At 39.5% G+C, this 13820-nt stretch overlaps 1 non-coding gene across 1 annotated transcript; it reads right to left on the minus strand.

The window, feature by feature from the left end:
- Positions 1 to 958: 958 nt before the first annotated feature.
- Positions 959 to 1059, minus strand: LOC138388142 (small nucleolar RNA U13). The gene has a single exon (XR_011234087.1). It is a non-coding gene; the product is annotated as a small nucleolar RNA U13 (small nucleolar RNA).
- Between the last annotated feature and the right edge of the window lie 12761 nt (positions 1060 to 13820).

Here is a 13820-nt window from a genome sequence, read left to right on the forward strand (position 1 = left end):
AAACCTGAAGCAACAATCAGCTTTTGCAATAATAAGTTAGACATCAATAAGTTTAAAAGGCTTTTTAAAAAATACATTTGAGCATTGCTGAATACGTTCTAGCCACCTTGTTGATTCTAAGTGGAGTCACTAAAGATAACGTGGATTCTCTCAGGCAGTTTTCTCATGATCCAGGTTATTCCGCACTGTGTCTCTGGTTTTATTACCTGGTGAATATAATCCATGGAAATGCCTAAGTATAGGTGCCTTCCAATTTCCACCTGCCTGTCTGCGGGGAGTTTAGTGTTTTGCAGAGGAACCCTCTTCACATACTTTTTGGAGTAAACACAGGTGGCAACATGAGTTCAAAAAGGAGCTTTTGTCCTCACTAATTGCCATAGAAGGTCACTCTGAGACTTTGCTCCATCAGGGCCCAACAGCCATAATGGCTGTTCTAATTACATTCCCACCAACAGTGTAAAGGGTCCCCTTTTCTCCACATCCTGCCCAATACTTGTTATCTTTTGTCTTTTTGTGAATAGTCATTCTGACAGGTGTGAGATGATATCTCACTGTGGTTTTAAATTGCATTTCCCTAAAGATTAGTGATGTCAAGTATTTTTTCATATATCTATTGGCCATTTGTATGTTTTCTTTTGAGAAATATCTGTTCAGGTCTCTTGCCCATTTTTTAATCAGGTTACTTTTTTTCTTGCTATTGAGTTGTTTGAGTTCTTTATACATTTTGGATATTAACCCCTGATCGAATATATGGCTTGCAAATATTTTCTCCCAATCCCTAGGTTGTCTCTTCATGTTGTTAATGTTTTCTTTGCCATGCAGAAGCTTTTTAATTTGGTGTAATCTCATTTGTCTATTACTTTTGCTTTTGTTGTCTGTACTTCTGGAGTCAAACTCCAAAAAAATCATTGCCCAGACCAATTTTGTGTAGTTTTTCTCCCATGTTTTTTTCCCCCCATGTCAGATAGGTAATGTGTTGATGTAACAAGGTGTGAGGGAGCCATATCTCACACAGGTGCACGAAAACCCAATCATCACACTGATGAACTACAAAAAGATCTTTCCCCCATGTTTTTCTGATATCTTCCTAAACCTTTTGTAGGACAATAGCTATTAAATAGAGAAACCAGAAATAAAACTCAGACCAAAGTGCCACCAAAGTTCCTAATAGATATGTTGGAGCTCTATAACCTCAATAGCTTCTGTGGATTAAGGAAGATATAACCTGAAGTGCTTAGTTTAGTATCTGACAGAAATTTTCCACAATTTAATAATAATTATTAGTTATTATTCTAGCTTCACATTGTAACTACAATATTGACATTGCTAGAAGCTGTTTTATTTTAATACAAATTAAATTTATTAGTAGAATTCTATGGAAAGTGTCAGCTTTTCTGTCCCCTATTTTTGGTATTTCCAGGATTGCTGGAGAAGAAAAGAGAACAATTACCTGGTGAATGTGTGCAGAAGTACTGTAAAATGGATGCCACATTACTAATGAACTAAATTATTATATTCATTGTGATCATTTTGTGTGATTGTTGTCTTAAGAGCGCTCCTGTGGGAAAGGATGAGGTGGCCTTTGTGATAGGGGAGAAAAAGAGATAAAGAACAAATGAAGTCTTGGGATATCTGGAGATGCTTCTAGCGATTTGGCCAAAGTGGAAATTGCCAGGGACTCCCACCTGGGAGGCAGGAAAGACGGGCACACAGCTCTTGTTCGGAACAATTGCTTGGCAGACTATAAATGTTAGAGGCAGTTAACCAAGAAAGGGGAAAATAAGACAGGTGCTGCAGAGAGTGGCTTCCAATCAGAGAATAATTTTCATGTGGGTCAGTACTGCTGCCTGAGCAGTGGTACATTTTAGTCACGTGGAAACCAAGTGGCAGCTTTTTAGAGTAGGGAGGGGCAGAGGGATGGGTTCTCAGATTGCGCCTTTAGTCCTAAGTCACAAGGAGACTTAAACCAGTCTAATAGAAGGTATGGAGAGGTTGTACAACATTATGAATGTAATTAATGCCATTGGATTATACACTTACAAATGGTTAAAATGACGAATTTTGTTATGTATAATATCTTTCAAAAATATATTTTAAAGTTGAATTTTTAAGAAGGTTTAAAAATTAATAATGCTATACACCAAAAGCCGTTGGATTGTATACTGTAGATGGGTGACTTGTCTGATATGTGAATTATATCTCAATAAGCTGTTTTAAAAAAGCTGTGGTGAGCATTTCGTTTCCACTATTAGTGGGTGAGCTTTCTTTCAGTTTTCTGAAGGGTGCCCAGAAAATAGAATTTGATATAATGGGGGCCACATAAACCCCAAGGTTGTAGGTAGCTCTGCAAACAGAGATGAATATGTCATTTCTGGTATTTGGAGTAATGTAGTCAGCTGAATGCGGAAAAGTACTTGACTGAAATATAGGGCTTATGTGTTTATTATGAGGTTCTCATTTTCTTATTCCTCAATCGCCAACTACAGTGTGTTGCTTTGTACGCAGCCTAACAAAGCTGTGCTTGTAAAATCTCCTCCGTACAGAAGCTGACAGGATCAGACAATAGACTTTTGCTAATTAATATTTAATGGGCCTATGGATTTTTCCTCAGCAGCTGGAGTGCTAAATAATAGTCAATTAGCAAATGTGTTAATTAACCCTAATTACATAGCACATGAGCTTCTCCAAGGATTTTTGCTTTATAGATTTACAAGTGAAGTCCCACCACTTTTCTTGCACACACCAGGCAGCTAATTAATTGATAAATAATAATTCATTCTTCTCTCAAAACATGAATTTAAAAATAAGATCCATTGTAAGCCTAGATGGCTTTTAAAAATGACATTTAAGGGTATAAAATGAATCTGATGTCTACTTTTTAAATGTGTTTGTCTTAATCACCAGGAAGTTTTTCATTCATACGTGAATGAGAAAGAGGGAGGGAGCATTATGAGTTTATGTGTGTATGAGAAGAAGAGAAGAAAAGAAGAAAGGGAGGGAGGAAGGAAGAGATTTAGGAAAGAAAGAATAGAAACAGAAAGAGATAAGAAGTGGGGGAGAAAGAGAGGATAAAGAGGAAGGAAGGGAGAGAGAACAGGAAGGAAGGAAGGAAGGGAGGAAGGAAGGAAGGATGGGAGGAAGGAAGAAAAATGAACTGAAAAACATAAGGGAAGCTGGTTCTTTGTGAGGAATCAGAATATGCCTTGTTTGACTTGCAATATGCAAAATTATGAACTCCGGGAGCAAGGGCAATCAATATGTACCATGCAATTAACAGCAATCTTCTGAGTGTCACGTGCCAGTTAAAGAAAAACGCTTCTGAACATTGTATGGTGCCTGCCACTGGGGACAGAGAATGCTCAGAGGAAAGAAATTAGCATAGCAGCTTTGCCCATGGTCTGGCAGGAGCCGTTAGATCAAAGGCTGTGCCTGCTCCAGGGGAGCCAGCAGCCCTGCCACCATTTCAGTGCTGGAGGACAGGACGCTGCTCAAGGCATTTGCAGAGAAACCCTCCAAGGGGACCCTGTGGGAACAGAGTTGGCTTTTTCAAATAAAATCAGGGTCACGGAATTCAGTTCAAATGGGTCACTGAGTTGAAGAATTCTGTATCACTAAGTTTATGTTAACTCTCCATTCATTGCCTCTAGCCTCTGCTAAGACCCTTAAATATTGGTTAGCTACAAAGAATGTTTAGCAAAAAAAGAATGATAAAATTGATCCTTCAGATTAGACTTGTTTGATCATTTCAATATGACCCAAAAGAGCTCCCAGCTTTGAACAAAAATCATGCTTTTTAAATAATCTCTCGTGTGGCAAAAGGAGTTACCAAATCTATAATTCTCTTTAAGTACACTCCAAAGAAACAGAAGGTACACACTAAACAATGCTGAGCTTTCTTTATGTATTCACTGCATTTCCTTATTGAGACACCATGGCAGGCTGGCTGCACTTACCTTTTTCAAGGTTTAGAGGAAGTGGGTGCGAGGTGCATCTGTTCTTGTGAATGAGCATGCACTTTCTTTAGCAGACAATACATTTGCTTCTGATGGACAGCGGCAGTGTCGCCTGTGTTTTGTTTTGTTTTGTGGAGCCTAGTTGAGAGCCACATTTATGGAGGGCCTTTAGGAAGCCCTGAGGCAATGGATGGTGGCACTGATAACAGGGCTGGAACATAATCTGGGAGAGTCAGTGTAAAAAAGGAAGGTCTAGGTGACACCATGGGTCAGTGACCAGCAGTCATAAAGCTGGAGGCCCCTTGTATCAGATACCTCATTGCCTCCCCTCACCTGGTGAGAGGCCGGCCAGCTGCAATGGGTGGCTCCTGGCTCCAGCTGTACAGCTCCCAGTCTGGTACCTCCTGGGACTCCTGCAGGGCCCAGGCAGCTCTTTTGGAAGCCTGCACAAACCTGGGAGTGCACAACCCCGGAGACAACTCCCTCTCCGTCTCTTGGGTCCTGGGGGGATTGAGGCTTGCTTGTCCACAGTGACAATCAGCTTGAAACACTCCCTCACATTGGCTTTCCTGCTTTCCCATAGCACTCTCCCTGAGGCCCCCACACCTGTTCCCTAGGGTCACCACCTGCACTCGAGCTCTTGTCTCAGGCCGGCCATTCGGAGGGAACCTAGGCTACAGCAACTCCACTCCAGAAATTAAGTTGAAGCCATGACTGGAAACACAGACAGGAATGAGAAGGGAACACATATTTCCCAGACCACAAGAAAAAGCAGGGAATCAGAAACCAGCCAAGTACTGCATGCTGTGGAACTGGAAGCAGCAAAGGAATGTAGATTTCTAAACTGGTCTCTGGGGTCCTTTCAGGCTCTGAGCTAGAGAGCTTGCAGTGCTGCCTGGGTGGAGGCACAGCCTGTGGCTGGGAAATTACTGAAAGACACTATTTAGTCTACCCACCTGGCAGAGTCTTCTGCATGCCCAGGAAAAGGAAAATGCAATGTTTACCCAAATAATTTCAACTTGTGTGGGAAATGTGCTTGGGACAAAAGAGAGAAAACTTCAAAATAAAAGAGTGCCCTTGTTTTTTCCTCCCTATTCTCTCTGCACAGGTGTAAACTCTACCCAAGTGGTGTTGCAAGGCTGTAATTTTTTTACAGTTAACAAATAGCAATAGTTCTGTATTAGTTTTCTGTTGGTACTGTAACAAAGTATCACAAAGTTAGTGGCTTAACATAATATGACTTAATTATCTTACAATTCTATAGGTCAGAAGTCTCACGTGGGTCTCACTAGGCTAAAATTAAGGTGTTGGCTGGGCTGCGTGCCTTTTTGGAGGCTCCAGGAGAGAATCTATTTTCTTGCCTTTTTCGGATCTTAGGGGTTTTCTGCATTCCTTAGCTTGTGGGCTCTTCCCCCATCCTAAACGCCAGCAATGGTGGATGGGGTCCTTCTCACATGGCATCACTCCGCTGCATCCCTCTTCTACCCTTAAGGACACTTGTGATTACATCGTAATAAGATAATCAAGGATAGTCTTCCTGTCTTAAAGTCGACTGATTAGTAACTTTAATTCCATCTTCAATCTTAATTCACTCTTGCCTTGTAACATAACACAGTCACAGGTTCTGGAGATTAGGATCCGGACATCTTTGGGGTGGTCATGATTCTACCTGTCTTTTCTGAAATCTAATTTATAGATTGAAAATTTCTGCTACCCCGGAAGTCCTCAGTCTGGCAATGATAGAGGTCTGACTTCTTCTTCAGGGTGCAATTCACATATTATGTCTTCAATTGAAAGCCTATCTTGAACCCAAACAGGTAGAAATAATTCTTTCCTTTATTCTGTTCCTAAAATATTTTGTACATTTTTCTAATATAGCACTTAGACGCATATACAGGCGCTGAAGATCCTGCAACTGGTGTCCCTGCTGTTGATATGCTCACACACTAAGAAAAGGGGACTGTCTTCGTTCTATCTGAATTCCTAGCTCACAGGTGAGGAAGCGTAGGATGATCAACTCCCACAACTGTCTCTTGAACTGAATGTTAATGGAAGTTCAAGGAAAGACCATAGCTCCAGATCTAAAAAGGTTCTTGTTGGGAGGAACTGTGTTTTTCTCACCTTCCTATTTATTTAAACACTGAGCATGATGCCCTTCTGAAAAGAGAAGCCAGAGGGTTTTGCCAACTAGCTGCTGGTGGAATGCAAGGAAATTTATTTCATCTTTTAGGCCTCATATTTCTCACCTGTAAAATGAGGATGTTGTTTCTCTAGATGTCCCTTAGGGTTCCTGCCAGCTCTAACATTCAGTGAGTCAATTAACTATTGAACCTAATAGAAGTAAACTAAATTCCAATCCAGTGTCAAGAAATATTGAATTTATATCTTACCTTGGAGTTTGAAAGTTTTGCACAAACAACCCCTGGGACTAAGTTTATCCTCATTTAAGTGTGAGCCACAGTGAGGCAACACCACCATTCATTTTCTACACTGGTTTTTTTGCTTCCATGTTTCAATAATATCGATATGTACTTTCATAGCTCTATGGATATGAGATTTATAAAAATTCATTCTCAAATTTTTGAGGAGATTATCATCTTGTTCATGAGCAGATAGATGATAGTGGTGACAGTTTTGGGGTGTATCATAGGGAAACAAAATTATTTTTAACTGTTCATTTGGTAATTTATAGATTTCAGGGCAATGGGTGAGGTTTGGGTAGGAATCATTAAAACAAAATTATCTTTGGATAATGCAGCAAGGCATATTGGGAAAGATGGTAAGTGTAGAATTCAGAAACTAGGCTCTGGTCCTGGCTTTCTTCTTGTGTGACGTGGGTAAATTGTTTAGTGTCTCTGTTCCTTAGTTTTCTCAGCTATAAAATGAGATCGTTCAATTAGATAAGAAAAGTGATAATGATGAACATTTTCTGAGTATTTGGTATTTGTCAGCAATATTCTAAGCATTTTTGACACATTGACTCATTTAATCCTTACAACAGCCCTGTGAGATAGGTACTATGGTAATTCTCACATTACGGTTGAGAAACTGAGGCACAGTGAAGTCATCAGCCTAAACCCAGTGGGAACAGAGCCAGCACTTGGCAGACAGTCTTGCTATAGAGCCTGAGTAGCAACCACTGGACAATACTGGATAACAACTAAAGGGTCTTATGGTTTAGATAGATAGCTTTGCAATTTTGATTCTATAACTCTCTTTTAGAAATATGCTTTCTGGAAGAATTTGTTTTTAAATTCGTCATGAAATAAGTGACTTTTCTAAGTAAGTAATTTAATTAGAACACCAGATGTTTTTGCCCATTGAAATCAATGACAATTTCAGGGGTAATGCACATGTTAAGGCCATTGTTCTTGACTGTGTGCATGTGTATCTGTGTGTATGTGTTTGTGGGTTGGTGGTACCTGCAGATTTAAGTGCTTGGTCTATGACTGGTGAAACTCTTCCCCAGTAATTTCTTAAAATATTTTGGTATACAGAAAGATTATATAGAAACTCTTGAGTCTCTACTAGTTATTCTGTAAATAATTCACAGGGCCTTGTGGAATTCACCCTGTTCACTGACATTTTAGTAAGCACCACTCTCTGTGAATCTATTGCAGCAACCATTGCAGTATTCACTAAAAGATTTTTTGTTAAAACTTTTTCTGGGTGAAGATATTTCGGAGTTTCGCAAACTTTAGCATAGCATGCATAAATATCACATGAGAAATAGGTATAAAATATTGATTTTTGGATCACTACTATCTCCCCACCAATTCTGAACCAGGAAATCTGGATAAAGCCCAGGAAATGCCATTTTTAATGGGTGTACCTAAGTGATTGTCCCAAGCTGACCGTGTATAAAACTGAGATGTGCCCATTCAAAAGTTTTATATAATTGTTTGGTCAAGTCAATCTGATCAATTATGCATAAAGTTGTACAGGTGTATTTATGTTGGAGAGGAAATGTCAACTCTAGTTATGTTTCCTTTTAAAATAAACATTTCCACAATAGTTTATTAGCAATAGCAGTAAAATAATGAGCATACATTTTGTTTTTATGATGCAGCAGGCATTTAACTGTACTCATTTAATCTCCCAAACAATCCTATTCAGTGTGTACTATTACTGTATCCATTTTATAGAGGAGAAAACTGCAGATTGTGGAAGATAATTATTTTACTTAAGGTCACATGGAAAGTTGGTTCTGGAGTCACGGCTGGCAAAGGTCTACTTTAACCCATCTCTCCTTCTGCTTTTCCTTCTCTCCCACACCTTCCCACCCCTCCCCACCCCTCCCCACCCCTCCCCACCCCTCCCCTCCCTTCCCTTTCCTTCCTCCCTTCCTCTCTTCCTCTCTTCCTTCCTTCCTCTCTGCCATCTAGTAATTGGTTTTTATTTTACCATTTTCTGTGTCCTGTGCCTTCGACCTTAGTAAAATGTTTACTATGAAGCCTTGGTCTTCATGAAGACAGAGTAAATTGGCTCCCCAGGGCAGACATGAGCTAGCTCTCTGCCCTATGTCTCTTCCACTGCCATCTGTGTTATATCTACAATCATAAATGTCAGAGGTGGGCCTCAATAGACATTATACAGATGCCAAGGGAAGGGAAGGAAAAAAAAAAGATTGTGTCTTGATTTATATGATAGGTTTTAAAAAAAAAGCACTTTAAAAAAAAAGAAAGCAGGTATTACATTTTCTTTTACCTTTTACTAAAAGAACCCTTGCATGAAAATAAAGCCAGTTTTCTATGTTCTTTTAAAATTGACCAATCTGTATTAATTTTTGAAAAATGATTAAGTAAATTATACATGGTAAATTATTAATTAATCAGTAAGATAACTTTTTAAAATAATTTGAAACATCTAAGAAAATAATCCTACATTAAGTGGAAAAAGAAAACAAGTATGGCAAAGTAAAAATCTGAAAGGAAATACACCAAAACGTTTACTGGGATTTTCTCAGAGTCAGAATTGCAAGAAATTCATATTTGATTTTTTGCTGTTCTCTGTATTTTCCATGTGTTTTCCCAATAACTAGGTATTGCTTTTATAATTGGAAAAATTCTTCTTTTAGTGCTATAGTTTTACGTTGGTAGAGTGAGACTGGTGCTATTTCTGTCATCTGCAAACCACCATCTTTTCAAATAAAAAATGCATATTAAGCTTACCTGTAAACCAAACTGGGGTGAAGATTTGTAAATTCAAAAATGGGAGAGGCACACCCTGGATAGAAAAAAGGAATGGAGTGAAGTGGATGGGGAGGCAGGAATTAGAGACTTCCTCATAGATCATATGCTCCCAAGATTAGGAATTATGTCTTCTGTCTCGCCAGAATTATGTATTCTGCAAGGCCAGTATGCAGCCCAGTTGCTTAATATGTGTTCGTGACTCAAATTAATAGGGAAGTGTTTGGCAGATGGGATCATCCGTGGACTGCCTGGCATTTCTTCTTCATAGTAGGGAAAGTCATTTTTCATATTACCATTTCTCTTAAGAATCTTACAATTTGTAAGATGTCTATAGAGTTCTGGCTGGTTTGACTGTGGTATATTGTTTTTGGTTACTCATCTAATAAAAACTTCAAGACTCATTTCCTCCACCTCTTGCAATATTTCCAAGCATCTTCCTCAGACATCAGGGGGTGGGGACATGAGTAAAGGAAATCAGTGTTAATAAGAGTCTAGACCAAATAATGGGGCAGGGAGGTGGGGAACTGCCATTTCTTATGCATTTAAGTGACTTTTTGATCATTGACAGGTTGAATCATCCATACGAGTTAAGTAGGTGTCACTTTAGAATAATTCACTTTGGGAATTTCACAAGGAAAACAAATTGCATTATTTTTAGTATAAACACAAAGCAGTAGGTAGAAAACCAATAAATCAGACCCATATAATTACAACTGATCCAGAGCACAAATTCAAGTCTGCCAGCAGCCAAGCACTTTCCTTAGAAAGTAAGATTCAGATTGGTGATGGGCAATGAGCAAAGTTGCTCCAAGCCATTAGAAGGTTGAAGTGACATAGTCAATTTCATTGTCATATTAAAAGCAGAGCCTCCTAGCTAAGGGCAGGCCTAATTGCTTAAGCATATCACTATGTGTCAAAATTCCTAATTGATTTCCTATTCATTAAAGCCATTATGCTCCTTCAAGGCCAGATTTCTGGCTGTGCATAACTTGTGTTGATGACTAGGGGAACCAGCTTCAAAATCTATAGATTATGCAGAAATCTATATCAGGGTTGATAGAAACTAAATTAAATGATTTGTAGAAAGCAGATTTATAAATAGAGTACAAGTAATTTAGGTATATTCTCTTAGTGCGATATTCTTTGAGAATTAAATCAAGCAATCAAATATCTTATTCTAAATTCTCATAAAAACTTTTTTTTTATAAAACCAGGCAATACCTTTGAATATGACTAAATGCCATTGGCTGATTCTTACTGCTGTAACACATTTTCCTCCCTGTTTAATCTCACAACAGAATGTCTTTTCTATATTACATTTTTTGATAGATTTTATACACATGTATTTAAAATCCCTTGTGAATTTGATTTGGAAATTAAAACTGAAAATGAGTCTAAGTTTTATGTGAGAATTTGTTCTTAGACCAGGATTATCTAAAGAAGTATATTTTTATGCTACACATTATATATTATATTCAAAATGAAGACAAACTTTGGAAACACAAAATTTATTTTGGTCTGGAATCTTAGACATGTTTTCCCCTTACTTATTTTCTTTTCTCTTTTCCTAAAAACCTAACAATGCTACTATGATAGCAAATATTGTTGCTGTTTTGATTTTTTTCATTGTGAAGCTGATGAACTTGAAAGGGTTCCTGAATGGTGATTTTCTATTTGATTTTGCTATTCTTTTGTGTCTTTTTCTCTGACTAACTAAACTTAATCCAAATATTTGGCAACAAAATATAATTTCTTAAACTTTACCCTCTGCATTCTCAGAAGCTATCAGGGAGACTCGCCTTTGGGGGCTCTCAGCAGAGCCCTTGATTGGACAGAGATAGACTGGTGACATGTGAATGAGTGAGCTTTAAATGATACAGACGACATAATTTTTGCATCTTTTCAGATTTAGAGAACAAATATATATCTTTGCTTTTGTGTGATAGGCATTTTTTACTTTGCTAAAATTCCTCCATCCCAGTTAGTTATCTGTTATGAATTGGATCGTGTCCTTCCCAAACAAGATGTGTTGAAGCCCCGATCCCCAGTACCTCAGAATGTGACCTTATTTGGAAATGAGTCTGTTGCTCAGGCAATGAGTTAAGATGAAGTCATACTAGAGTGGGGCCCCTAATACAATCTGGCTGTTGTCCTTCTAAGAAGATGATCACGTGAAGATGGAGACACATGGAGAACCCAAGTGACGAAGGCAGAGACTGGAGCTATGTAGCTGCTAGCCAAGGAATACCAAAGACTGCGAGCAAACTACCAGAACCAGAAAGAGGCTAGGACAGAGTCTTCCCTAGAGCCTTCAGGAGGAGCGTGGCCCTGCTGGCACCTTGATTTTGGATTCCTAACCTCTAGAATCCAGACAGTAAATTTCTATTGTGTTAAGCCACCACCTAGCTTGTGGTACTTTGTCATGGCGGCCCTGGGAAACTACTACAGTGTCACAGCCTGCTGGTCCTGCTGTCAGAGACTTTGGGTAATGGATGGTGACCTGGTTGACTGCACTGGGTCGTCTCCTCAGAACCATCTGCACACACTGACCCCTGTACTCCATCATGGCCAGCAATGGCTCCCCAAGACTGTGCACCAGCACTTCAAGGCCGGGCCCCAGCCTGGGCCATTGAGACATGGCAGTGGAGAGCTTTGCCTCCTCCCTGGGTTTGGGATGCTTTCCCAGGTCCCTGCTCTGGGAGCTGGCATGGCTGGTGCAAAGTGACAGAAGCCACAGTCAGGTTCTCGTAACTAATCCTGGCTGATAGCAGCAGAAGCAGCAGAGAGTTGCTGTGCAATGCTCGAGACCTTTCTTCACTTCCAGAATGCAACTTTTAATGTCCCACCCTCTCCTTTTCTATTTTGCCTCCATCTCGTTTCCTATGTTAACTATCAGGCCTTGATCCTCTTCCTGTGTGCTTTCTGTAGTTGAACAGATCTCTAATTTAGCAGTTTTCTTCTCTCATTCCAAATTCAGACCTAACCTGGTCTTGCAACAGTTTCTAGGGCTGGCAGCTCCTATATGAAGCACGGTGAACACAAAGGTGTCCTGTGCTGATGCTACCTGTCTTCAACAGTTTGGTTCCACCTGTTTCAGGGACAGAAGAGGATATGCACCAACCAATAAGCACAATTATTTAATCCATGAACCTTGTCTATTCAGTGAAGCTTACATGTCCAAGCAGTGGCCTGCTGGAACTTCTAAGACCTGCTTCAGAAATCCAGCCTACAATTAGGGCTATGTATCTTTCATTTTGATTGTTTTTTCTTATGATTACTGGACTTCCCACAATCCTGTTAATGGAAGTCCTGAGTCTCCCTTAGGAAGCACCATCTCTCCCCATCCAATGTCTCTCCCCTTATTCTGATTTGAAGAATTTGAAGTTAAGCCAGTCTACCCTTAAAAAAGAAGTTAGTCCTTTCTGCAAACACCAAACAGAGAGAACAGGTTAATAATCAGATATTGCCATTACCTGTCAACACCACCAAGTGTATTACTAAGGGAACTACTATGGCCCTAGACTCCTTTATTGGCCATAGTCAGCCAACCAATGGATGCTTGTCTTAAACAGCAATGTAATTACAATGTTTATAATCAATGTTTATAATCGAGACCTATTCTGGAAACCTCCCTCCCCTTCCTCTCCAGTGCAGAAATAAAGCCAGCCTTGTGATTAATAAAATTAACATACTCTGGGTCTAACTTCTTGGACTTGGGAGCTCTGTGGCATCAGGGCAGCCCCAGAGTTGCTGGCTGGTTTCACAGCCATGACTATGGCTCTCACAGTGACAGCAGGGTCACACCGCACAGGAGAGATCTTTTTCTTACATACACTCCTTATGCAACCAGTATTGTGCCTATTGATTATAAAAATTCCTTGGCTTTTTTTTTTTTAAAGAAATATTCCATGGGGTTTATCAATCTTTTCATTCTAGCCTGTCTAAAGATTCTTTTTCTTTTCAGCCTCTGTTACCTTATTTCTTTCCTCTTACAGCTATACATTACTCAGCTGTTTAAATTCTCCTGAATGCTAAAAACCCATAAGAGACCCAAAGGTAATAGATTTAGTGAAAGGGGCCTCCCCAAATCTCTTAAGTAGGACCTTTATGCCCGAACACTCTTATTATTTCTAGTTCATTGTTTCTAGTTATTGCTTGAGAACAGAGTTTTATTCAGTTCTGACACAGTGATGGCAATGGTGACTTGGAGTAGGGTAAGGTGTCTAGCAAAGTCCCTTCTTCTCCACCACTGTGATTGGTTTGGGGCAGTTATCTGATTGAATTGGTTCATTTGCAGCAAAATGCAAGGTTTGTGTTCTGTGCTTGAAGGAGAGGAAGTGAGCTCCTAGGTGCAGCTGTCTTAATGACAGGATGACAGCAGCCACCTTGGGTCAGGAGCAAGACATCGCCCAGAGATGGAGAACCGGGGCCTTTATGGCCTTGCTGGGTTGAGGGATCCATTCTTGCTGGAAACCCAAAACACTCTCAACTTTCCAGTTACACAAAGGAATGAATGTATGCCTTTATGGTCGAAGGTAGTTCGAATTGTGTATTTTGTATAAGTAAAATAAACCTTAATTGTTGTAACATAAAAAACTTTTTATATTCCTCAGCTGTTCAATTAGTTGAATGAATACGTTGCTTCTCACTTGCATAAAGACTCTTAAATACCCTC

This window comes from Eulemur rufifrons, chromosome 1 (genome assembly GCF_041146395.1).
Source record: "Eulemur rufifrons isolate Redbay chromosome 1, OSU_ERuf_1, whole genome shotgun sequence".
NCBI lineage: Eukaryota > Metazoa > Chordata > Mammalia > Primates > Lemuridae > Eulemur > Eulemur rufifrons.